The following is a 26,971-nucleotide window of genomic DNA, read 5'->3' as shown; positions in this document are numbered from 1 at the left end:
TTTTCCAAGGGACTTATATGTGTGCCAGAGGTGTGCCAATTGTGGAAACAAAGGTACAGTTTTGGGAAAGCACACAGACCCTGGGAACATGATTGGCAGGGACCTAGTGCACATTGAGTCAAAGTGCATCAGAAATCAGGCAAAAGGTGGGGGGATAACAATGCATAAAGGAGCACTTTCCTACAATGTCTTTTTTAATTTCTTTACGTAGGTGAATCCTTTTACAAACACTTTTTTTGGGCTCCTCTTCTGCCTGCCACAGATTTAAAAATCCCCAAAAACCTCAGGTGGTATTCTGCAGTTGTCCAAGCTGTGATGCAAGGCTATTGCCTCACTAGTGTGCGGAGGCAGTGTGTGCCAGGGCTAATTTGATATGCTCTGGGTCACCAATCAGAGTGGGCCTAAATCAGGGCCTTAGTTTGATTCATTTAAAGGGTGGCTAGTGAGATTACTGAAATGGCAGCCCCTTCAACAAATTAAAATAGATTGCTCTGTTAGGACAATTCTGATAGCATTTGCTGTTAGTAGCATGTGCCCAATTTGTAAATATTATTTCCGTAGGGCAAAATAATGCCAAAGTCCATTAGTGTCAGTAGTTATAAATATTGTTAGTCCCGATAGAACAGGAGAGCGCTCCTCGTGTCTATATCGTACACCTCGACTTCTATTTATCGGGTGAAAGAGCATCTATATACCACCCGAACAGCCCTGAAGAAGTCGAGGTGTATGACCAATCAATGAAACACGTGTTGGCTGACTTGTTTTTGTTGCTTAACCCCTCCCCTGCTGGTGACGGAACCACTCCGTCATCAGCCGCGGTCGCGCTGTGCGGATGACGGAGCGGTTCCGTCACGGCCCGCTCGGAACGCCTGCGTGGCGCGGATTCCGCGCCTGCGCTGAACATTCTATTGAGCGGGCGGGGCGTGATGGAACCGCTCCGTCATGAGCACAACGCAACCGCGGCTGGTGATGGAGCGGTTCCGTCGCCAGCATGCGCCTGCCGCTTTTCCGCCATGCCCCCTTAGCACTGCGGTGGAATAGCCGCCGCAGTGAAGGGGTTAATTGGCTTTCAAACTGCTCAACGTTGTGGAATTATTGATTTGCATTGGAAACAACTGTAAACAACATCTACATAAAATTGATGTGAAGATTTGGACCGAAATGTGCTTGAACGTGGATTAAAAATGGACTACTAACTAAATGAAATTGTATCAATGACTTTTTGGAGTGCTCGGATTTAAAGTTTGATTGTGGATGTTAACCAACCTCTTCCTAGGAGCACCGCATATATTTTCTATATGTTATATATTCTCCCCTAAATTGCTTGCTTTATGCCTGGTTACCATATTTTGGGTATTTCAACTGTGCCTTCCTTCATCATTTTTTGTGGTCCACAGAGGTCCCGGCACACCAAACACAGGAGGTCTTCTGTATTCAGGCAAAAGCATCGACAGTCATGTAGCCTTCCCGAGGACAGGATGGATTGTACTTTTTTTAAAGCCAAATTCTAATGAATGGGTGGACTCGAAATAAAATACTGTATTTTGTCAATTTCGCTTTACTGTTTTTTTTCTCATTCACAGTTTCCACTTATCCTTAACTGGTAAACTGAGTACCATACAGTTTCCTAGCGTCTTGAGACCCTCGCGGGTGAGTAAACCCCTGCCTGAATGGCTGATTGATTGATTGACAGTTGGTAATAATAATATCTGGTCTTTACATTGCTTATAACCTGCATAGGTGTGGTGTGAAACTCTATATGAAAGAGGCACTATTACAAGTAGCTGCCAGATAATTCTCTAGCAAGGGGACACAATGAGCTAAATGCCAGTGTGTCTGTGGAACTCCACTCACATTTGCATCAATTTTTCCACCTATAAAACACTTTAGGGTAAATGTACAAATTTTTCAAGTAACTTAGAACAAATGTGATGCACTAGAGCCTGGTCTACAGAGGCTGGCCTGCTGCTGGTGTTATCCCCGGCGCTGGTGCCCTGGTTAGGCGGCCTAGGGTAGAGCAAAACCTCTTGATTAGGGTACCCTGATGTAGATGTAGTAGTACTTGTATAGCGCACAAATCCGACCCATGAGGGTATCTCGGCGCTTGTACGCATACCGCTGTGGAACCCTTCCTGGCTTTTCCCTGTGAAGTGCCCACTCCTGGGCACCCCCAGGGCGAAGCCAGGCATCCTAGCGTTGTTGGGGCAGTTGTGGAGATTAAGCAAGCTACTGCCCAGTGTTGCAGAGTGGGACCCATGATTAGAATAGGCACCGAGGCGAGAATTATCAGGTCCGAGGAAATTGAGCCCAAGACCCGCCGAGGCGGGAATTGAACCCTGGTCCCGCGCTAGACCTCTGCATCAGGATCTGCCGATGACAGAAGGCCTGGTTTCCACTCCTCCACTTTGAAGTGGTTCACTGTTCTTCAAAGACCTGAAGTACCAAATTCATACATGCACGTTTTTTCTTACCTTTCAGAAGCATGGAGCATAAGGCAGGCAGAGAGGGTGATTGATGCAAGTGTTGGGCACTGGCCTGGTTGTTGGCAGTGCATGCACCCCCCACCCCCCTGTGGCAGCCCGGGCTAAAACAGCCCCCCCTCCCCCCCGTACTTCGCAGATCTTTAAAAGTCGATTCCCTTGTTAATGACGCTTTGTTGGTTTTTCACCCCTTCGAGAGCCCCTGCATTGCCACTCTTTGTTCGAAGAATTAGCACTTTACACAGTAGCAAGCCCTGTCAGCTGAAACCCACGAGGAATCGGGTTTTTGCTTGTAGGAATCGGGAGGCGGGAGACTAGCCTTCAAATCGGTAGTCTCACGCCTGAATCGGGAGGGTTGGCATGTCTGCAAATTACAATGGTTCCTAAAAAGCGAGCTCTGTACTGCAAACATGGCGCCCGTGGTGCACCTGGTAACCCTCAGAGGTAGGAGTCCGGCGGAGTGGTCCATGCACGCCATGTCGGGGGCATGTGAGGTGAAGTGCGTGAGGTAGGCGGTGGGCGAGCCTCTTCTCTGCAGGTATATCTACTGTAAAATGCAACCAAAAAAACGTGCCGCGAGCCTGTGCTCTCCAACGGCACATTATACACCAGCGCCGGCTTCATTATTTTCCTCAAACAGCGGTTTGTAAATTATAAATTGAGGAGCAAGATTGTTTTTCTGTCGCATGATGGATTGAAACTCCGGCGCCCCCCTCTCCCCGCCTGACAGGCGCGTGATTTGTGTACCTACAGCGCCACAGTGACAGGTTACACGCATTCCCACAGCCTCTGATAAAGGCAGAGAATAATAAAGAACTGGAGGTGACCCCTGTGGGGAGCCGCGACTTGGAGGAAAAGAGGGGGAGAAAGTGGGCGCTTAACGATACAGCAGTCACCTTGGGGCACTTTAATGGAACATAATGGCCCTCGGGACTTAAAACAGCCCCACTCAAGAAGTACCCAAAAATACCAGCACACGCAAGAAGTCGAAAAGACGCAGGGGGAAAGAGAATACTTCGAAAATGCTGTGGGAATCTAGGTATTTAACCTTAAGAGAACCCAGTGGGTTGGCACCGACTAAGTGCATCCTCCATGCAGTGGTCGGAAAGAGGTGGGGGGAAGTTTGGGGAGAGAGGGCGGAGAATCAGAGGGCGGGAATAAACCGAGAATTTGGTCAGTGGGCTGAGTCAGAAGTGTGGCCAGAAAGAGCAAAACATCCCAATTTTTAATATTTGTTTGGAATTTCACTGATCAGTTACAGTTAATTGCCTTATTTAATTCAACCAATGGATACACATGTTTATTTAAGGTTTAATCAAGAGCTATAGGTATTAAAATACATTCACAAAGTGGGATACGTTTCCAATCACAGAGTGTCCCAAATACCCTTAAAAGTGGAATCACAATCCCTTTGTCTCCGAGCCTTGCAGTTTCCGTCATTAGCACTTCTCCCTTTTTCCATAAACATGAATGGCAAAAGATCCTAGTTTGCAAATGTTTTCCACATAATTATGGCTCTGGCATATTTGCCACTGAATACATTATCTGCTGCATAATCTGATGATTTTAACTGAAAAAGTGTAGCTCAAATGTATCAAAATGTACTAAAAAATGTGACTTGTGCTGCTGCGAAGTGGAGGACCATTTGCAAAGGTTGAATGGTCACCTTTCCCACTGCAGCATGTGAATGTTACACTGGCAGTGCTTAAATTGAGCTGTGGTTTCTGGTGCTCAGCACTGGCACTTGATCATCAACACCACGCTTCTCATGAGTACTAGTGAAGGACACATTATGTGCTTTGGCCAGAATCGCAGGATATTGAGCCGACACTGAGACTCAAACTGGGTTCCCAAGTTCTGAAGTCGGCAGCTCTGGCCAATTTGCCACATCATTGCCCCACTTTCATGGTTAGTAGTTGGTTCTGTTTTAGATGGCGCTTGCAGGAGAAATGAGCTGGTGCAAGCTGCCTCCTGACAAGAGCCCCAGCACTTATGTTTTCTACAATTTATCCAGTCTAATACTGATACTAATGAGGCAAAAATCTTTGCAGAGACTGTTAGTCTGTGTAAAAATGTCAAAATTATAAAGTATCAGAAAATTTACCACATTACTCTACAGCCTTTTTTGCTGCATAATATAGTTGACACTGCAACATAATTGTGTCCTCTATTGCTGCATCATTCCAGTGGCCTCAAAGCAGGCAGCACATGTTAAAAGTGCTTGTGCATGAAGCAGAGAGACCGTGAAGTTTGCGAACTTAGTTTGGTGTGCGTGCAAATCCTGCATTGCTGATTCCTGGTGAGTTGCACTACTCAATCAATCAATCAGTACATTTCTTAAGCGCACTACTTACCCGTGAGGGTCTCAAGGCGCTGGGGGGGAGGGTGGGTACTGCTACTGCTCGAATAGCCAGGTCTTAAGTAGCCTCCTGAAGGTTAGTAGGTCCTGGGTCTGCCGTAGGAGGATGGGGAGGGTGCTACAGGTCTTGGCGGCGCGGCGGTAGAACAATAGAACGATCTGCCGCCGGTGGTCGCTCTTCGGATGCGGCTGACGGTGAGGGCGAGGACGGCGGAGCAGAGCTGGTGGTTCGGGGTGTAGAAGGTGAGTCATCTGTTGAGGTATGCTGGTCCGGTGTTGTGGAGTGCCTTGTGGGCGTGGGTGTGGAGCTTGAAGGTGATTTTCTTGTTGATGGGAAGCCAGTGCAGGTCTCCCAGGTGGGGTGTGATGTGACTGTTATGAGGGATGTCGAAGATCAGGCGTGCAGAGGCGTTCTGTATGCGTTGAAGTCGTTTCAGGAGTTTAGCCGAGGCTCCTGCAAAGAGGGTGTTTACGTAGTCCAGCCTGCTGCTGATGAGGGCCTGGGTGACCGTTCTTCTTGTTCCAGTAGGGATCCACCAGTAGATCTTGTGGAGCATTCGGAGGGTGTTGAAGCAGGAGGATGAGGTGGCTTTAACTTGCTTTCTCATGGAGAGTATTGAGTCAAGGATGAACCCCAGATTGCGTGCGTGGTCGGTGGGTGTTGGTGCTGCTCCCAGTACAGTCGGCCACCAAGAGTCGTCCTAGGCTGAGGGGGTGGTGCAGAGGATGAGGACCGCCGTCTTGTCTGTGTTCAGATTCAGATGGCTGTTCTCCATCCACTCGGCGATGGCCTTCATTCCTTCGTGGAGATTGGTTTTGGAGGTGAGGGGGTCCTTGGTGAGGGACAGTATCAGCTGGGTGTCGTCGGCGTAAGAGATGATGTTGAGGTCGTGCAGTCGGGCAACGTGGGGGAGCGGTGCCATGTAGACGTCAAACAGTGTTGGGCTGAGGGATGATCCTTGGGGTATGACGCAGATGATCTCGGAGGTTGCGGACCGGAAAGGGAGAGGTGGACGCTCTGGATTCTACCAGAGAGGAAGGAGGTGTTCCATTCCAGAGCCTTGTCTCGGATCCCTGCTTTGTGGAGGCGTGTGCGTAGGGTGCAGTGACAGACAGTGTCAAAGGTGGCAGATAGGTCCAGGAGGTTTCGCCGTTGTCCAGCAGGGCCCTGATGTCATCAGTGGCAGTGATGAGGGCTGTTTCGGTACTGTGGTTGCTGCGAAACCTAGACTGGGAAGGGTCCAGAATGTTGTTCTCCTCGAGGTAGCGGGTCAGTTATCCGTTGACGGCCTTCTCGATGACCTTCACCGGGAACGGAAGCGGGGAGATGGGCCGGAAGTTCTTGAGGTCCTTCGGATCTGCCTTGGGTTTCTTGAGTAAGGCGTTGATCTCGGCGTGCTTCCAGCTCTCAGGGAAGATAGCGGTCTTGAAGGAGACGTTGATGGCCTTGCAGAGATGGGGTGCGATGGTGGAGCTAGCTTTGTTGAAGATGTGGTGTGGGCATGGGTCTGACGGCGAGCCGGAGTGGATGGTGTTCATGATTTTGATGGTGTTGTCGTGGTTTATGTTGGCCCAGGTGAGCAGGGGATCGATGCGGGTGGTGGCCGTGGAGTCTGAGGTGTCGGGGGATGTCGGGGCGGCACGGTTGTTGAAGCTGTTGTGGATGTCTGCGATCTTGCGATGGAATAAGGTTGCAAGGGAGTCGCACAGGTCTTGCGAAGGTGGGATGTCATTGGTGTTTGAGCTGGGGTTGGAGAGTTCCTTCACAATGTTGAAGAGCTCTTTGCTGTTGTGTGCGTTGTTGTCGAGGCGGTCTTCGAAGGAGGCCCTTTTGGCAGATCTGATGAGGTGATGGTGTCTGCGGATGGCATTCTTGTGGGCTGCACAGTAGTCCGGTGTCTGTTCGAGGTGCCATTTCTTCTCTAGTTTTCGGCTGGTTTACTTGGAGGCCTGGAGGTCCGTGGTGAACCAGCTGACTTTCTTGTTGGTGCGTCTGTTGGAGGGTTTCTTGATCGGGGTGAGAGTGTTGGCGCAGTCGTCGATCCATCGCCTGAGGTTGCCGGTGGCGGTGGCGGAGTCGGTTGGGTCGGCTTCGGGCGAGGTGGGTGTTTAGCTGGTCTTCGGTGACTTTGCTCCAGCTGCCGTGGGGATCTGTTGAGTGCAGTGGTGCGTGGTTGATTTCCGGAAGGTCAAGTGGATGCAGCGATGGTCAGTCCAGTGGAGTTCGGTGGTGTGGTTGAAGGTGATGTGGGCGCTTGCGGAGAAGATGGGGTCACTACTACTACTGAAATAAGGAAAAACGGAGGTACCAATGGATGAGGCGGACTGGCCTCAAGAGTCCTGTGAAGTCAGTGACAGAGTCACTGTCGTTCTAGGATGTGCTGCTTCGCAGGCCTGCCAGCAAGACTGGAAGTGAACTTCAGTATGGATTGCGGTGGACATGCCTTCAAGGTGAACTCACACTTGCCACGGCTAGGGCCAACCTGCTGGTGCTAAGACACCATTGCTTCTAAGGTCTAGTGAGGCCTTCTAAGATCTAGCATGGGAATATGCTCCCCCAGGAGAGTGGTCTGGTGACTGGTTATGAAGGCTAAACCTGGTTCCCCAGTTCCAAAATCGGAAGCTCTGTCCAGAGTGCCAAATCCCCTCCCCCATACTTCCCCATTGAGAGAAACTCACACTGCCTTCAGCTACAACCCATTTGTGCCCTTCTATAAACACCTTGATGCGACTAAATTCAAATTATGCACTAGACAAGTGTAACATGCTGCCTGAAAAAAAAAGTAACATCATCCTAGAAAAAGCAAACACTCATAGGGAATGCAAGATTAAGTAAACCAGTTGAAACGTAAGCAGAACAACAAGGTTACCTTAACACTTGTACACCCATTATTCAGAAATCGATGTGTGTTTTTCCTGAAAAGTTAAGGACATGACTACAGGGCCCGGAAGGGACGCGTTTCAATGTCCATTGCTTATATCCTTACAAAACATAAGCAGCATGGATTAAAAATACCTTATCCAACACAGAGTCAAGTTACACATTTTATAAACTAAAATAAGGAAAACAGCTGATAATGATCACATTAAACGTTTTCCACTTCACGCATCAACTAGGTATTGCACTACCGCCAGGAATGAGGCACTTCCACACCCGGGAACAATGATGTTCAAAGAATGCAGAGAAAAAGAAAGTAGTGCTTCACTGGCAAACTCTGTAAAGTGGCAATAATGTGTTTGGGTGTGAATAAAACCAATCTGACCACTTTGCGACCATTATTTTTTTGCTTTATTTAGTTATTTTTCATATTTTGAACCCTTTTTCTCTACACCGGAGGCCGCACTTTGGATTAGAAAAATTTCTGAAAAAGATGAAATTTCTGGAAAAAGTGTGTTTTTTTTATCCATTTCACAGGGGAACCTCTAGGGCTGCAGCACCTATTGTGCCATCCTTAGAGGCCCTGCACCTTAAAAAATAAAATGCAACTTCAGGCTGCGTGTTTTGGTGCAGAGAACAGAGAAGAGTCCACATGGCACACATCCCTGTGTGCCATGCTTGCAATCCACTGCCTGAGGCCTAGGTAAGACACCCCTCTAGCAGGGTGCACTAGCCCCAAGGTGAGGGTCCCATTGAAGGGTGGCATAATAGGGGGTGTACCCACCCCAAGGAAGGGATCCATTGGTCCTGACCTGCACACTTCTTTAACGCCCCTAAATTTAGTATTTAGGGGTGACCCTGAACCTTGCCTCCTCAGATTTGAAGTAGAAAGAATAAGGACAGAAGAGTCGTGCTAATCCAGGAAGGAGAAGAGGACACCAACTGCCTTGGCCCCAGGCCTACCAGTCTATCCCATCTATGACCTGCCTACAGCAAGAATCCTGGTGAGTCCAGCAACCAGCAACCGTCAGAGCTCAAAGGACCTGCCCTGTGACCTTCCTACAGACTCGGTTTCCCTTGAGCACCGGATTTGCTCAGACTCACCCCCAGATTCTAGATTCCGGTGATTCCATGCTTCTGCACTACTCTGCACTACTCTGCACCTGACCCCCCAAGCCCGATTTTGTGTAGCCCAACACCCCATGGAGGTCTCCTCAGATATCCTGACCTGGGATCTGGTAATCCCCAACTTCACTCAGGCCTCTAGATGACGCCTGTAGCCTCAACCTGAAGGTTTTCCCTGACCAAAGCTGGTAAGAAAACCCAACACAAGAAGACTCCCCTGCACCTGACGCCCCCCAGCTTTCAGTGGCCAAGCCAGTGGTGTCCAGGCATTCTCCCCAGACCCCAACTTACCTCTCCAGCCGGTGGTCTCCTTCAGGGGGTCTCTCTGCCCAAGTCTGCAGCATCTTTTCGAAACTGAAGGTCTCCATTGGAAAGTACAGGGTCCCGACATCCGTTTTGCACTTTGCACCTGGCCGCCCGACTGCCACTGGTGGTGCAGCTCCTGTGCTGGTCGTTGGCCCCTGCTATGCTGACCGTAAGCCCAGGAGCTTTGCTCCCACAACCGAGTGGCCTGCTCGTCAGCCGTCCTGAAGGCCCCCTTAGCTCCATTAGGTAACATTGGGCCCCTGCACTCCACACCCAGCCACCCCAGTGCCACTGGTGGCGCAACTCGAGTGCCCATCTAGAGCTTGGGAAACCTTGGTTCTAACCCCCAAAACTCACCCTCATAAGTCGTGTACTTACCTATGAAACCGCTAACACTTTTTCCCCATAGGAACCAATGTAAAGAGATTTTTGGCCTAAAAAATGTGTGTGAACAGTGTTGTATGAATAAAAGAGAATTCTATTGCACAGTGTAAAACATTGTACTTACCTTGTACGTAGAGATCCTAAGGTGTGGTATCTAGGCATACCACCCTCAGTACTCAAAGTAATACTAAAGTAACTAAAAAGTAATCTAAACGTACTTACTGTATAATACAAACTGCATTTCAAAAGTAATACAAACCTGTAAAACTGGAATTTCCAGTACAACTGCATTTCTCTTGCATTTGAAAGTATATTTTACTCACCTGCGCCAAGTCCTGCTTGGTTCTAAAATAAAACATAAGTATATCTTTTTTTATACTTACCTAATTGGTCTGGATTCTGACTGAGTGTGTGTAATCAGTCCTTCTATTGAGTTAATTCAATAAATGCTTAACACACCCTCTGGATAGAACTAACTGCTCGCCCACACTACCACTAAGAGAGCTGTCAATACTTACCTAATTTAACCTCTCCTATACCTCTGGGGACACTGTGTACACTATACCTTACTTTGGTATAGTATATACACAGAGCCAGCTTCCTACACTTACCATATGTTTTTAAAGCACTCCAAGTTGGAGCTTTATACTTTTCAGCTGCAATGTGCGGATAATATCTTGTGGTTGTTTCTACGGCTGCATTTTGTGGCCTGAAAAATGTTAAAACAAAAACTCAAAGACATGTAGCTGTCTAATTTTTTATTGACATTTTTATGACTTTCACTTTTATTAAACATTGCAATATGTGAATTTATGTAATACGAGCTGTACCCGGCCACACGTTGCTGTGTCTCAGTCTGGTTAAATGGAGTAGAAAGAAAAGAGGAAGTGCACGTTTCTAATATGTTTAATTTCACAATGCTTGTGGGTATACAATATGTTTTTGTGACTATTGTCTCTATGCGTCCCTTGTAGTTGTTGCGCAGCAAGCAAATCGATAGGGTCTGCTCAGCCTTTCGGTTAAAAACGCGCGTATTGGACACTCGCGTATTCGAATCCAATGTTGTGTATATATGAACACGCGCTAATGTTGCAAAGTGAACCAACTCCTCCCCCCTCCCTCCACCCACTTCCCGGTCTGCCATCCTGACACCAACTGTCCATCCTAATATATGTAGACTATTGTCTCTATGCGTCCCTTCTTAATGTTGCAAAGTGAACCAACTCCTCCAAGCACGTCCCGGTCTGCGCTAATGTTGCAAAGTGAACCAACTCTTCCCCCTCCCTCCACCCACTTCCCGGTCAGCCATCCTGACACCAACTGTCCATCCTAATATATGTAGATTATTGTCTCTATGCGTCCCTTCTTAATGTTGCACAGTGAACCAACTCCTTCCTCCTCCCTCCACCCACTTCCCGATCTGCCATCCTGACACCAACTGTCCATCCTAATTTATGTAGACTATTGTCTCTATGCGTCCCTTCTTAATGTTGCAAAGGGAACCAACTTCTCCCCCCTCCCTCCACCCACTTCCCGGTCTGCGCTAATTTTGCAAAGTGAGCCAACTCCTCCCCCCTCCCTCCACCCACTTCCCGGTCTGCAATCCTGACACCAACTGTCCTTCCTAATATATGTAGACTATTGTCACTATGCGTCCCTTCTTAATGTTGCAAAATGAACCAACTCCTCCCCCCTCCCTCCACCCACTTCCCGGTCTGCCATCCTGACACCAACTGTCCATCCTAATATATGTAGACTATTGTCTCTATGCGTCCCTTGTAGTTTTAGCGCAGCAAGCAAATAGGTAGGGTCTGTTCGGCCTTTCAATTAAAAACACACGCGTATTGGACACGAGCGTATTCGAATCCAACGCTGTGTATATAAAAACACGCGCAAATGCGAATCCAACGTTGTGTCAAAATTTCAAAGCAATCGGTGAAGAACTTTCGGAGATTTTCTATTTTGAACAAACAAACATTTACATTTTTATTTAAATAGATAGAAGATTTAATTATCATTATTGATGATTTTTTTAAAAGACAATAGGTCTGCTTTATATACATTGATATGCTGACCCCTTGATAAAACCAATAGGCCAACCTTTTATATTTTGGTGTTCTGTCCCTTTGACAAAGAAAGCAGGTCTGCCTTACTTAAAAGGAAACTCTGTATATTAATCTGCGCAAGTGGACAGAGATACTGGGCTATATAGTGTTTGTCCTTGATCCCCAAATCCTACCATGGTTGGAATTGGATCCCCTAGTTCTATATACTGCCCTTTAGCGATTTACAGCAATAGCCCATGCCAAGTACCCAATCTGAACAACATGGAAGGGGGTGAGTGGTGGGGGGGTGTTTGTGTCCTTCGTTTCTTAGATTTATCACGCTTGGCAATCAGGTAGCCAAGACCAACACGTGTGCAAAGTGCCAGAGCACCTCCCTTTCATCAATGATCCTTTAAAGCTACATTAGGTGTCAAGTCAAATGGGTATCCTAGCACAGAATCCTGTGTTCATTGGATCTGCTTCCAGTAAGGCTGAATGTCAGGACAGGACCTGGCAATGCGCAGCAGAGTGCCTCTTGAAGAATAGCATCTAGTACAAATCGATTGGAAGGGGGCTTACATCTTGCCCAGCTCTTCGGGGTATAAAAAATCCTATGCAGGTATTGTAACTGAACGAGTCTGAGTAGGGATGATATAGTGAGCATTCGGAAGGCCATTTTGGCTTTACTCCACTCGTTGATGTCGAGTGGGCCCATGTCTGCCACCCGCAAGAGGACCAAGGGATTTGGGAATCTGGCAATCAATGAGAGATAAAACTACAATATAGTTTGTTTCCCTAGCATCAGCTTGGCCTCTAGCGGGTTGAAAGCTGGGCGGTGTTTTAACTGATCTTGGAGGGGGTTAAGTATGTATCTAAGCTGTAGAAATCTGAAAAACTGAGATTTGTACATTTCATATTCCATCTGTTGGTCTTCAAAGGATTTCATATGGTCTACCTTGGAGATCCTGATGTCGTCCTAGCCCGTCCCAGCCAGAACGGAGCATATCCCCCAAGCCAAAGAGGGGTTTCCTGCGTAAGCTTGCAATGTTGGCCAATCTCCTTAAAACCCCTTGCCATGCAGCCAGGGTTAATGATTTGACTGAGCGGAGGTGAGCGGGAACCTCATATTTATAGAGATAGTGCAGGGGTCCTATAGTGTGTAAAAGATCATGTTCTAATCAATATGCGGGGTTATGCCCATCCTCAAATATCTACTTGTTAATAACTACAAGATCAGCAGCCCATTAAAAAAAATTGGGCATCGGCCATGCCAAGTCCACTCTCATATGTCGATCGCCTGCATTTAACCATTGATACTCTTGCTTGCCTACCTGCCCACAGAGATGCCCAAAAGTGGGATTGTAGACTATCAAAGAAGGATTTCAAGATAGCCAGTAGGAAGTTTTGTATTATATAGAGGAGTTTAGGGAGAACAATCATTTTTATAAACACAGTTTAGCACATGATTGAGAGTGGAAGATTCCTCAATTTGCAGAGGTAATTGGTGATCTGATTTATAGGAGGAGGAATGATGAGAATCCAGGGCAGCTGTGGATGGAGAGAGGTGTATTCCCAGGTATTTAAAAGTAGTTGCATTGACTTGGAGCTGACATTTTACATTGCTGCTATGGGGTACCAGAGCTGACTTGATCCAGTTTACTTTCAAGCTGGACCAGTCTCCAGACAGTGTTTTTTTAACCTGTATTTTCATTTTCTCATCGTCATCAACAGCAAGAAAATAAGGTATGGCATTTCTGGCTCCAAGAAACAGCAGACATATACCTTTGTAATTCAGGTACATAGTAAGTACAATGTAAAGCATAGGTAAAATTATAGATGGGGAAGAGTATATGCCAGCAGTCGCAGATGGTATTATGACATGAGGAACATGCACATCATCGAGGCTCCTCGGGGAGCAATCATATAATGCCTCACGTATAATGAATGTTAAATTACAGGAAAAGGGGACTACAGCCACTATTGCTCTGTTTTCTATGCACATTATACAGGTCGGTATTCTCCAAACATACATACAAATAATGGCATACATGGGACATATCAATCAACAGCACTCGACTCTTCCGCCCTACCAATATCACTCCGCTGAGTGCCAAATATGTTTGGTATGGGCCCCATATCTCTTTCAGGCGACTACAGGGTGGCATAAGGTCATGATATGTGTCTGCTTGAGTATTGCAATATACCATATCATTGTGCCACTCCTTCACTGTGGGAATTGGACCCTTCATCCAGCGCAATGCCACCCTATGACGTGACCCAAGGCCACCAAGCGCCTATACATTTTAGGGACATCTTTATCATAGCCCAGAAAAGCCAGTAATGCAGTAAACATGAAGGAATCCCCAGTGATCTCCTCCAAAGTCTTAAATATCTGGAGCTAAAATATGTGTTCTCCAGGGCAAAACCATGCCAAACGCATGAAGCCAGCATCGTCCAACCCACAGCGCAGGTATTTAGAATCCTCGCGCAAGCCGTACTAAAATAAGCAAGCAAGGGGATGGTATACCCGATTAAGATATTTCAAATGTATAAGTCGAGGACGGCCATTTGAGGAGAGGCTACAAGTCTGGGAACAGCAATGAGCCCACTGCAATGTGCTAATCTCTATGCCTAAATATTCTTGCCAGGCGCGGCGGGCCTCAGAAGCATCAGCCCGTCGAGCTTTTTGCGATGGAGTATATAGCTTCGCAGTTATCCGCAATGGCGAAGTCACCTGCAAAAGATAAGTTAGTCAGGAGTTTCAATGGTTTTGCAAGGAAATCATCCAGTAAGGCACCCATCACATGGCGTACCCTGTGCTAGTGGAAGCGTGCCAGTGTGGACGGTGCCTCGCTCTGTGAGCAAACCTGCTCCCAGTCATTGAGAACACCATCCTCAAAGAAATTGCCCATGTATCCTATGCCGAGACCATGCAATGCTGCAGAAACCATATACACCACTCTAGTAGGAGGTGTTGAGAGTATAGCAAGGGTCTCTTTAGCAAGTCCATTGGCTTCTTCCAAAGGCACCGTGTGGTATCTATAGGATCAATCACCTGAAACCGACGCGTCGACCTATCAAATAAATATTGAGGCAACAAAAGCGGGGATGGCACATCACATTCTAAGCTAAGAGGTGGTAAGTTTGGTGGCCCATGAAGCCAATAATAGACAAACTATTAGGCTTCCAAATCTGGAGCATCTCCTGCAAAATGCAAACATCTATCTTGTGTCGTTGTGAGTACCAGACAGGATTTCGAAAGTTCCTGTTATCATTCAGCCCTCTAACATTCCTGGTTAGGAAATTGAGCAATAAAGGACACTTATTAGAAGCGGGCGCATCTCCCTCTCCATCAGGCATGACTGCCCTGAATGGTGAAAACACAGTAACCAAACTACAACTGCACCTGAGTATAACATTGTTTGTGTCTCCCAACTTGTGACACAGCAAAACATAGCACACCCCAATCCCCCCATCAATAAACCCCTGAGAGGCTCAGTCCTTCAAAATCCCCCAAGCAACAAACCCCTAAGAGAGCAATGTGGGGCACATATGGAGGCAGAGGATGCCCGCCAAGCACTTCCGTAACATAAAGTCACAGAGAAGCCGCTCTGTGCAGGAACATGTTACCCTACTCCACAACCCCGCATATAATTCAAACGTCATACCTGTTATGACAAATCGTCAAGTCCAATCATCTTCAAAAAGAAACAACTATGTAAATGACATTATTAGAAAATAAGCAAACCCATGGGATTTCTGACTTGCAAAAGATCAAGAATGAGTATTTGTCAACCTAGGTTTATCTACATTAGAAGAGGTCTCCGACTCTCCACCCTCTGCCCTCAGGGATCTACGTCTATTGCTTGCCAACTCATGTTTAAGAAATTGTTGACTGCCTTTCTTTCCAAAGGAACCCTCTTCCTGTGGTTGTCTGGTGAGCAAATGGGGAAATCCCTGCTCTTCCATTGTAAGAACAGATCTCTTCTGATCTCAGTGAAACCTTTTTTTCTGTGGCATTGTGACCTTACTAGTATGTCTCAGATCCATTAAAGGATATTGATTGGTTTTGACTAGCATGACCTTTGGCTACCTGCCTGGAAAAGCCCACCAAGACCAGGGTGCAAAGGGCAAGATACACTTCATAACAGTTGAGGAAGATTCTAAACTTTTACCACAGCTTCATTTTCACTGGTTCATTCTTCCAGCCTATGCCCCGAAACTGGGCGAAATACTCACCCCTTCAAACCAGTAACACGTACTTGTCTGGACTTCGAAGAGACCCCAGGCACCAGTGTTGGGAAGGACGTTTGCAGGGGAAAAAAACACTGAGGAGAATGTTCTTCTTAAGGGCTGAAAATGAGCCATGAACTGTGAAAGAATAGTTTCTTGTCACCTACCAGAAAAAAGGGAACTTACCTGCATTGCCCAGATTGGAGATGTACATACGCCCCACTGCCAGGAACAGCTGCACAAGGCCCAGCTGAGTGAAGAAGTGTGTTGAGTTTGCCTCAAAAGACCAGGCAACCCAGGATCCGTGAGAAGCATGTAGTACCGCTGACTGGAGCTACCACAGCAAAACAAGCCATTGGATGTGTCCTTAAAACGTCTGTGCCTGCATCCGTGCCAGCCCAGTACACCTACCAGGCCTGTATCTGCATCCCTTCAGCACCAGGGCAACACAGTCGTCCCTCCTTTTCAATCCTCCCAATTTAGTTGTAATTGCATTTATATAGCGCTCACTACCCCTGACGAGGCGTCAAAACGCTTTTTTGGTGACTAGCATACCACTCTGGAACCCAAAAAGAACTAGTGGTGAATTAGTATAGGGAGATATGAAATTAATCATTTAGAGGGATAGTGGAGTGATAGAAGAGGGAAAGGGTTTGCATTTATATAGCGCTTGCAACCCCTGATGAGGTGTCAATGTGCTTTTTGGCGCGTAGCACACTACTGCAGAACCCAGACAGGATTAGTGGAGAATTAGTATAAGGAAATATGAAATAAATTTGAGGGGTGGATATGTTCGTCTGTGAGTAAATTGCCTGAATTTGGCACCATTTGAACCATCTTCAAGCTTAGCCGTTTTCTCAGATGTGACAGTTTTAAATCACCTTGGGCTCTACGATCATGCCTCTGCCACTGGAATATCTTACGCTGCCTGTTTTCTGGCTCATTATGTTTGATACAAATACTTAGGTAGTCTCTCCTGTACTGTCTTTCCACTGATCACGGACTACCAAATACCAGCTAACACCAATGAACTAGACTAGGAGACGGCAAATAAACATTGGTAGCCTAACTTCTAGCTTGGATAGAATTCTTTTGTGTTTGGATTTTTAGGCAAAAGGGAATTTTTATATTTAGTTTTAGGGGAAAATCAGCAGTAGCGTTTCAAACCCACAAAATTGCCCACTTTGCATCTATAGTCAAAGACATTAGAATTAGAGGGACAGATATATATATATATATATATATATATATATATATATATATATATATATATATATATATATATATATATATATATATATATAGATATATATATATAATATATATATATATCTCAGCCATAGCTTTGTTTACACTCTGGAAAGAATGGTTGCGCCCAATGGCTAAATTGTTTTTTTTTTTTGTTGTTTTTTTTTGGGAAAACCTTTATTTATAGAAAAAAGTACACCGCTATTCAGCCATACATCCCGGAGGCCAGGCAGCATTAAGGCAATAGGATAGGTCATGTACCATATCGGAAGCAGGAGCAATCAGGTTTAATTTTTAAATAACATCAAAGCTGAAACAAGTAAACCATAAGGTAAAAGGGCCCAGAAGGCCAAGAAAAAGAAGTGTGCAAGAGGCACAGGAGAAAAAGAGGGGAAGAGAGGGTAGGCTGAGGACAATACAGATTCAGCGGACTTGCGTGGCGGCAGGAGGTCGGGGGCTGCACACCCAAGGTAACACATTGACAATGACAACAATGAGGCATGTGGGAAGTAGTACCGCAAGATAAACAATCTGGAGCCACAGGTAGGGGGCACTACGGGGAAAGCTGGATCTCGGGATCAAGTTCAACGGGGGGGTCGCAAATATCACCTCTATAAGTGTTCCAGGCACCCCAAACAGATCTCCACATTTTAGGTTTACCCCTGGCTACATACACCGTCTTTTCACGCAGCATGCACCAGTCCATATTAGTTTCCCATAGGCTGAGCGAGGGAGGAGCAGGCGCACCCCATTTCTGGGCGATGTCTCTCTTAGCCACCATATTGCCCAGGGTGATCCAGCGGGTCTGTGCGACATTGTAGTCGGTCGGGCCCCAGATGTTAAGGAGGCATCTCCGGGCCTCTGCCGGCAGGGCCACACCAGTCACTTCTTCCATAACCTCATGCACACGCTTCCAATAACGGGCCACATCCGAACACTCCCATATGATGTGCAGGAAGGTCCCAAGCATACCACACCCCCGCCGGCACATGCCGTCCATAGAAAGTCCCATACGTAGAAGTCTTGGGCCGGTGACATACACTCTGTGCAGTATCTTCAGCTGCACCAGGCGGAGCCGTGCAGATATGGCCACGTCCCTAGGGGAGGAGATCGCCGATTGCCACTCCTCGTCATCCACCTCTATACCGTCCTGCACCCACAGCCCTCTCAGTCGCACCAGCAAGTCCACTCGTACATTAATAAGTTTTTTATACGTCAGGGAGATGGCGCTGTCCGGCATATGGCCGTCCAGCACCCGGTCCTCCAGGGGGGATGATTCAGGGATAGGCTCCCCTTCCACTACATAGGGAGAGAGGGCATGACTAAGCTGGGCGTGTCGGAAGTATTCCGTCGCCGCCAGTTGGTGTTCAGATTGCAGCACTTCAAACGACTTGACCCGTCCTCTGGCCACCATGTCCCCCACCTTGGAAATCCCAATGGTGTCCCACCTGTCGAAGCCCTTAGTATGCCACAGCTTCCCCAGTATATCCGAGTCAAACAGCGGGGTGGCCATAGTAACCTTATTATGCCAGCCCAGAGTTTTAGTAATTGTGCGCCATATATGCACCATCGTCATAGTGGGACCTGTCAGCTTCCGATCCAGAGATCCGGAGTACAACGCTCTATAGTAATTCCCATCTCCCACTAGCCACCGATCCATAGCATAGCCCGGGTTGACCGCCGGGCCGTAGAGGCCATGATTGATTGCCGCCAGCTGGGACGCCCAATAGTAGCGCCTTACGTCAGGTAGGGCAATGCCCCCGTCATAACTTGGTATAGTCAACTTAGCCAACGAGATTCTCGGCCTACCATCCCACAGCAACGCCCGCTGCAGTGATTCGATATCAGTAAAGTATTTCGCCGGTACGGGATCCTGTGTATTCTGCAGGGCATATAAGAAGCGAGGCAGCGCCATCATCTTAAAAAGCGCGGCTCTACCCATCAGGGAGATCGGCAACTTCTTCCAGCCCTCGACGTCCCGGCGCAATCGCTCCAACGGCGGGAGGAGGTTGTGCGAGTACCGGGCTCGGGAGTCCCGCGACACGTAGATGCCCAAGTACCGAAAGCCCTGCTGGGCCACCTGAATTGTGCACCCACGGGGGAGGCGCGGCGTGTCTCCGGACAGTACATACAGCGAGGATTTAGACCAATTGATCGCCAGGCCCGAGTGGGTCCCGAAGGTCCGCAAGAGTTCAAAGGCCATTATGAGCGAGTGGCATGGAGAGGAGAGGTACAGAAGGATGTCGTCCGCATAGAGCGATATCCGGTCCTCGAAACCCGGGGACCACGGTATCCCAGAGATATCGGGGTGCGTTCTAATCCAGGCCGCCAGTGGCTCAAGCGCTAAGGCAAATAGGAGCGGGGAAAGCGGGCAGCCTTGCCTAGTGCCCCTGTGCAGCGCAAAGGAGGCAGATAACCGACCATTGACCGTCACATTGGCCATTGGAGCGGAGTACAGCAGGCGGACCCAGCCGATGAAAGCGGGGCCAAACCCCAACTTGGCCAGAACCGCCCACAGGTAGTTCCACTCCAACGAGTCAAATGCCATAGTGGCGTCGAGGGAGGCGAGGACAGCGGGTTCTCGGAGCAGATGGACACGCGCCATTACTGCGTGAAGCCGTCTCAGATTGAGCGCCGTATTCCGATGCGGGATGAAACCGGACTGGTCCGGGTGCACCAGGTCCGAGATCACTCCCACTAACCGATTAGCCAACAGTTTGGCCAGAATTTTGGGTTCGGCGTTTAAGAGGGAGATGGGTCGGTAGGACCGACAAAGATCGCGAGGCTTCCCCTCCTTATGTATCACCACAATGGTGGCCAGCCGCTGGTCGGGGGGGAGTTCTCCCACCTCGCGGGCCTCAAGGAACATGTTCAACAGAGGTGTCGCAAGTGCGTCGGCCCTGAGTTTGTAGAGCTCAACCGGGATGCCGTTTGGCCCCGGCGCTTTGCCCGAGCGTAATGATTTAATAGCCAAGGCTGTCTCATCCACCGTTAGGTCCCTATCCATATCGTCGCGCTCGAGGTCCGAGAGGCAGGGAAGCTCAATGTTCTCCAAGAAGGATGCCGACGCAGACTCCGGGAGGGGGTCCGCCGAGGCGTAAACCTCCCCAAAGTAGTCCGCGAAGGACCCAACTATAGCCGCCGGGTCCGTGAGGGACAGGCCCTCCGCACTGGTCAGCTCCGGGACCACCCGAGACGCGAGTTCCCTTCTATCTAGCCACGCCAGGAGCTTGCCAGCCTTGTCACCCGCGTCATAAATTCTGCCTTGCTGCTCCCTGCTCAGGGCTTTCGCCGCGTCAGTGGCGGTCGCCCGAAGCTCAGACTGTTTGAGGGAGAGAGCGTGGAGTAGCTCGGGAGACGGGCCCAGCTCCAGCTGGGAGTTTAATGCAGCAATGTCAGATTCCAATCGAACTACGTCCTCGTCCCGCCGCCGGCGGACCTCCGCAATCAGGGAGAAGGCCTCGCCGCGAAGCACAGTTTTGAAGGCCTCCCAAAGGGAAACAGACGAGGCAACTGATCCTGTATTCTCGACGAAGTACCGATCCATAGCCTTAGCCAGGAGCGACCTGGTCTTCGGGTCGCGAAAATACCAAGGGTTGATGGGAGCCACCCGCGAGGACACGGGGGTTCGAAAGTCAAAGGAGACCCAAACCGGGGAGTGATCCGAAATGCCCCTAGCCAGGAGACGCGCAGTGGACACGGACTGCGCCTGGGCAGCCGGAGTGAGGACGTAGTCCAGTCTAGAAAGGCTACCATGGGCGCCGGAGAGGAACGTGTACTGTCTCTGGGAGGGGTGCAACAGACGCCAGCAGTCAACCATCCCCATGGAATCTAAGAAATCAGACAGCCAGGACTGGGAAGGACGCAGATCTCTGGATGGGAAGCGGTCCAGGTCCCCGGAGATGACAGAATTAAAGTCGCCACCCACAAGCAGCAGCCCCTCAGGGAGACCCAGAATGGCGCCAGCTAGATTCCTGAAAGTAGTCTCTTGTAGCCCCGGGGGAACGTAAACCGAAACTAAAACTAGCGTGCGGCCCTCCCATTTGCCCACCACAGCAACATATCTGCCCCTCTCATCCACAAGCACCGACTCCACCTCCAGCGGGAGGGACATGCGCACCATGATGCCCACCCCTCGTGATCCCGAAGAGAACCCTGAGTGTGCCACCATTTTGAAACCACGTCTGGTCAGAGCTTTACAAGTGTGCCCCACTAGGTGGGTCTCTTGCAGGAAAACCACATCTGGTGAACAACGTTTGAGCATTTGCAACACCACACCCCTTTTAATACGGTCCCCCAACCCGTTTACATTCCAGCTTAACAAGTTAAGAGTTCTACCCCCCATCATCAGGGACACTCCGCCCCCTTCCCCCCACCCATGCCCGCAATGGCGCCCACAGCAGTAACATAGCAGCGCAATAAGACCTCAGCCAGGACAAAGAATAAGACAAGAAAAGAAGTAGAAAAAACACACCCCAACTACCCACCACCCTGCACCCCTGCATAAGACTAGAATCCACCCCAACTAGCAGTGTGCCTGTCGCCCCTTAACTAACCTACAAAAAGCCCACAGAGGAGAAAGGAGACATCCTATCACCCCCCGTCATCCCCCATAATATAGACAAAACGAGTCAAACCATAGCAGCAGTGTCTGAAGTGAAAGTCCCATACGGCTACCCAGCTCACAGAACGTCAAACACCAAATATTCATTCCTGCGCTTCCGCGCCCCCGGTGGACTCCTCCGTCTGGTCAGCCGGTTCGCGTCGCTCCTGTGGCAGGGTATCCAGCCAGTGCCCCACCTCGTCTGGATAGTCAAAAAACAGAGTCCGGTGGTCCCGCTCGATGCGGAGCTTGGCAGGGTAGAGCATGGAGTACCGCAGGCCCAGTTCTCTCAGTCTTCGTTTCACCCCGGTAAAGCTCTGACGCTGTTTTTGCACAGCCTGGGTGAAATCCGGAAAAAAGTTCACGTCTGAGTTCTGGAATCGCAAAGGACCCGCGGCTCTCGACGCCTGCAGGATAGCGTCTCTGTCCCTGAAGTTAAAGAGCCGTGCGATGATGGGGCGAGGGAAAGTGCCAGACTTGGGTGGTCCCCCCGGTATCCTGTGTGCCCGTTCCACCGAGAAGAACTTACTCAGGCCCCCCGGCGCTAAGTTCTTAAGCACCAGCTCCTCCACGAAAAGTTCAGCCGAGCCCTCCTCGGCCTTCTCCGGTACCCCAGTAATACGGACGTTCTGGCGCCGCGCGCGGCCTTCAAACTCGTCCAGTCGGCGCGCCAGCATTCCGTTCGCCAGTTTCAGGCCACGTACCTCCGTCTGGATATCGGACACATCAGTGACCAGGCTAGTCGTCTTGAGATCCAACGACTTCACCCGGTCATTGGTTTTCCCGAGGTCCGTCCTGATGAGGTTCATATCGATCTTCAGGGAGTCGACCTTACTGGACAGTTCCTCCCGGAGTGCGTGCATCTCCGTCTGCACTCCCGTGATCGCACCCAGAACATCCCGAAGCGTTATGGCAGAGTCGTCCGGTGATCCATCCCGTTTCGAGTCAGTAGTGCAGCCCGCCTGCGCCGGCGAGCTTCTTGACTGGGAAAAGCGTTCCGGGATAGTAGACTGGGACTGGGACGGTTTTTTGGTGACCCGCTGGGACTTGCCTCTGTCCAGGTCTCCTTTGCCCGCCATGTTGGTACCTCGGGTCAAACGGCCAGCAGGGGTGAGGATCCTCTTGGTAGGCGCGCCACACACCCGATGATAAAACCAGGGTCCGGTACGTTGGCCGAGTAGCGGGGCATGCAGATATCAGAGTTGCTCCCCGGTGGAACTAAGCTCAGACAAAGAGGCGCCCGTGCGGAAGCACCGCTGTACCCCTCAATGATGTGCAATGACACGGGAGGAGCCTCCGGGCTTCGTCGAGCTAACTAGGTCCAGGAATGTCCGATTTTCATTCCGAAAGCGGGCGCCGCATCAGGACCCACTCAGCAGTCGATTCCCACCATCGTGGGACAGGATAGATAGCAGGATTATTGCGGAGGACCGGGAGGTCTTCGGAGCTCCGAGCTCACGCGGCCATCTTGATCGCCGGCGAAGCTCCTCCCCAATGGCTAAATTGTTGGGCACTCGGAGTGGACTACTGGCCCTTAGAATTATCTGCACAAATCCCAGCCCCCTAATATACATAGTAGTTGCCAAATTTCTGGGATGGGCTTGGGTCATTAGAAGTAAATGTCTAAAGGGATAAGTAATCTTATGATTAACCCTACGATTCTTGAAGTCCCTAGTATTGATGAAATTTTCTTATCCTGATGGATTTTAGATTTTGTAGTATTTTATGTGAATTTTATCCTTATTTTTATTGCACGAATTCTTTCAATGTTTTTTATGACAATTATTATAACTAAATTTCCTAATGGATAAGTAATGCTATGATTAACTTTATGACTCTTGATGTCCCCAGTCTTGATGATATTTTCATATCTTCATGTATTTTAGCTCTTGTAGTACTTCTGGGTGAATTTTATTTCTATTTTTATTCCATGAATTGTTTTAATGTATTGCTTTTATGACAATCGTCGAATAAAGCTGTTTGACTGACTGACTGAATGTCAAAGACTCCCAGCATGCTCCACTCAGGATAATATTGGCCATAGGACGCAATATTATTTAAAACGACATCTAGCTCTTAAACACGACCAGTAGGTCTGGTGTCTGAATCATGGACCTAGTACGTGCTAGTGTCATTTTACTTACTCGTTAATAACGTTTCCCTCCTCTTTGAGTTCATAGCACTGAGTTGACATTTTGAATATTTTGCATTTATTTTCTGTGTGCTGCTGCATTTGAGTTTCTAAATCCTTCCACCTGCTAGCTTCAGCCTTATCTGTTCAAACTCCCTGGGTGTAACTCAGATATCTGCTGGCAATGATGGCTGTGGGATGCTAGTGGAAAAGGAGAGTATTATTTGGATTTGTTTAGTATCATTTGTATAGTGCGTTCCTACCCTTTCTGGTTAGTGGCATAAGTAGCTGCTCAGTTTGTTATGTATGTTTGGAGGAGGGTTGGTTGAGCTGTGATCTATGAGTTTTGTGCTAAGGCTCAAAGTTGTTCTTCAAGCTAGTATGTTGGCAAGCTGCAACATCTTACGTATGAAGTGGGATGGAAAGAGAGAGTCGGGGGCAGGTTTGCATGTTGTATATTCAAGCCAGTGCATTTGTAGTTTGAAGTTAGTTGTGTCATGATTTGGGGAAACAGCCCGATCTTTATTACTTTCCTGAAATGTAGGTGACTGCTGATGGTTTTTGTTCTCTCACTGGATGTGTTATAGAGCTTGCATGTCTGTTCAGAAAAGGAGCTCCCGCCAAAATGAGGGAATGATCAGAAGTTGGGCCTCTGATTGTGCAGTCTCAGTTTGGTCTTGTCCTGTTAATCTCTCGTGAGCAATGCAGGGCTTTGAAGGATATTCGTCTTCTGATTGGTAGCCAGTCCAGGGCTTTGAAGGATATTCGTCTTCTGATTGGTAGCCAGTGCAGGGCTTTGAAGGATATTCGTCTTCTGATTGGGTAGCCAATGCAGGGCTTTAAATACATTTGTAATCTTATCATTGTGCAGGAAATGTCTCTGGTTAATTTGTTAAATTTCGATTAGAGTGAGAGGTCAGAGTCCATGATCACACCAAGTTTATTTACTTCCATCAATAGCGGTTGGGTGCGGTCCTCTCTCCAGAGGCCATCAGAAGGTGCTGTTGGAATTTCGCCCTGGTGCTCAGGTGGGGATAGAAGACAATACAAATAATACCTTGCAGTCATTGGCTGCCCCAGTACCCGAAAGAAAAGGCAGTGCATTGATCCATTGGTAGCTGTTGTCATCAGCCAATGATTTGCCCCATTCTGGCTTCACTTGTAGAAGGTCACGAAACGCCCCCACATCCGATAAACTTCCTCTGTAAGGTCACAATCTGCCTTTCTTCTTGTCCTGCCCCCTGCCTGCTGATAAACTGTCCATACAGCTCCTGAATCATCACAGTACCAACTTATGAATGGCCGCCATCTGATCATTCATCTCCTATTATCAATTTCTTTGCCATTGTCGTCTGTTAATTAATTATCCCTTCATCATATTATTCCCCTATTAGCGCATTAATTGCTCCTATGAGCTCCATCATTTCTTCTTTAGAAGCTCATTAGTTTTCCTTAGTTCATTAATCCTCCCAGCGTCTCACACCTGATGGGAGCCAGAACGAAAGACTGCGCCACCGCAGCCTCGCTCCAAAGCCCTTGTACTCCACTGCCACGGAGGGAGTACCGCTCCTCAGTAGCCGTGACAGCATGCACCGACTTAGGCAAGGCGCGGAGCACACCAACAGTCGCGGGCACCTGGGGTTTGTGAGATGAGCAGTCGCCATGACAGGGATGGAGCTTGTCTGCATGCTATGGCTCCCTCTGCAGAAACATCATTCGTGTATGGGAATGTATTACTATAATCTCCAGGGACAAGGACTCTACAACTGGGGCCGAGAGTCCACTCTGATCACCACCAGCAGATCAATGAAAAAGAAGACTGAGGCATTGGCTCAAAGAAGCATGTATGAGTATGAGAAGTGCAATGACAGGAGTACTCTTTTATGTCCTCTTACATGCCTTTGTGAAATGGCCGAAACATCGAACACACTTTTAGTAAAATGGCAAAGAGAACACACTCCTTTGCATTTGTACTGCCTGTGTATGGCTATTTCCTTAATAGTTCCATTTTAGTCCCATCTGATTTGTTTGGGGCCAATTAACCAAGGTATGTTAGAGTACGTGAAAGATCACTACAGGAGTCTACTTTATGTACGCTAGGTAGGGCTGCATGCTATTGCATTTAGCAACTCTGTATACAGATATTGGCATTTATTTAAAGCAAACCTATTTGCATAGCCACAGAGCACTGTACACCAGTTGTTAAGTTACACATTTGCATTTCACAAGGACATTGATGTTGACTATTTCTTTACACTTCTATATTTACAATTTTAGATGTAGGGAGTTTGTGGAAACAGGCTTTTTGCCAGTTATACTCCCTCTACTTTTTGCCCCATTGTTTACCACTAGCGGCTGGTGTAATGGTTATGGAATCCCCAAGCCATATGAACTAGGACTCAATGCAGGTGCTCTGACCCTTAGAAAGGTATATGGTTGATTGCCTTATAACATATTGGCATAGCCTAAATTACCCTAGTATATGGTACCAGGGCCTGTAAGTTAGAGTATCCCCTCAGGGACTGCAACACTTGTAGTGCCACCCTCAGTGGGACAAGACAAAACTTGTCTCTCAGTCTGAAGGCAGCTTAAAACTGCTATTCGACTTCATGGCAAAGGCCAGTCCTCCATTTTTAATATGTGTTAGTCACCCTAAGGTAGGCCTGTCAAGCCCTCAGGAACGGTGCTATATATTAAAAGGTAGAACATGTAAATGTTCTGGCAGTAAAACCCCGAAATTGTAATGTTAACGGTGGAAAAGGCGAGCAGCCCCATTGGCAAATACAGAGTTACAGTCCGAGATCTCAGCTCTGCTCACTTCAGAATAGGACTCTCTAAGTTGGTACTATCACACAGCTTTGACCTATTAACTAGGTCAAAGGCTGTGGACAGATCCGTAAAAGCCATATAGACCGGGGATTTTTTGGCGATAGCATATTTGCCAATAATTAGGTTCAGGCATTGTTCTTTGGTTCCTACATTTCCCCTGAAACCCAGCTGACAGGGGTCTAAAATATTATTTGCTTCTGTCCAATCTATGATCTTATTATAGAGAACTCTACCTAAAAATTTGAGCATGTTATCTATTAGGGAGATGGGGCGGTAATTACACGATAGGGATCTGTCTCCCTTTTTAAAAATCGGGACTATTATACTTGTGGCCCATGTGGCAGGTGTCT

The sequence above is a fragment of the Lissotriton vulgaris genome, chromosome 4_1 (assembly GCF_964263255.1).
Source record: "Lissotriton vulgaris chromosome 4_1, aLisVul1.2, whole genome shotgun sequence".
NCBI lineage: Eukaryota > Metazoa > Chordata > Amphibia > Caudata > Salamandridae > Lissotriton > Lissotriton vulgaris.
This window is presented reverse-complemented; position numbering follows the sequence as displayed.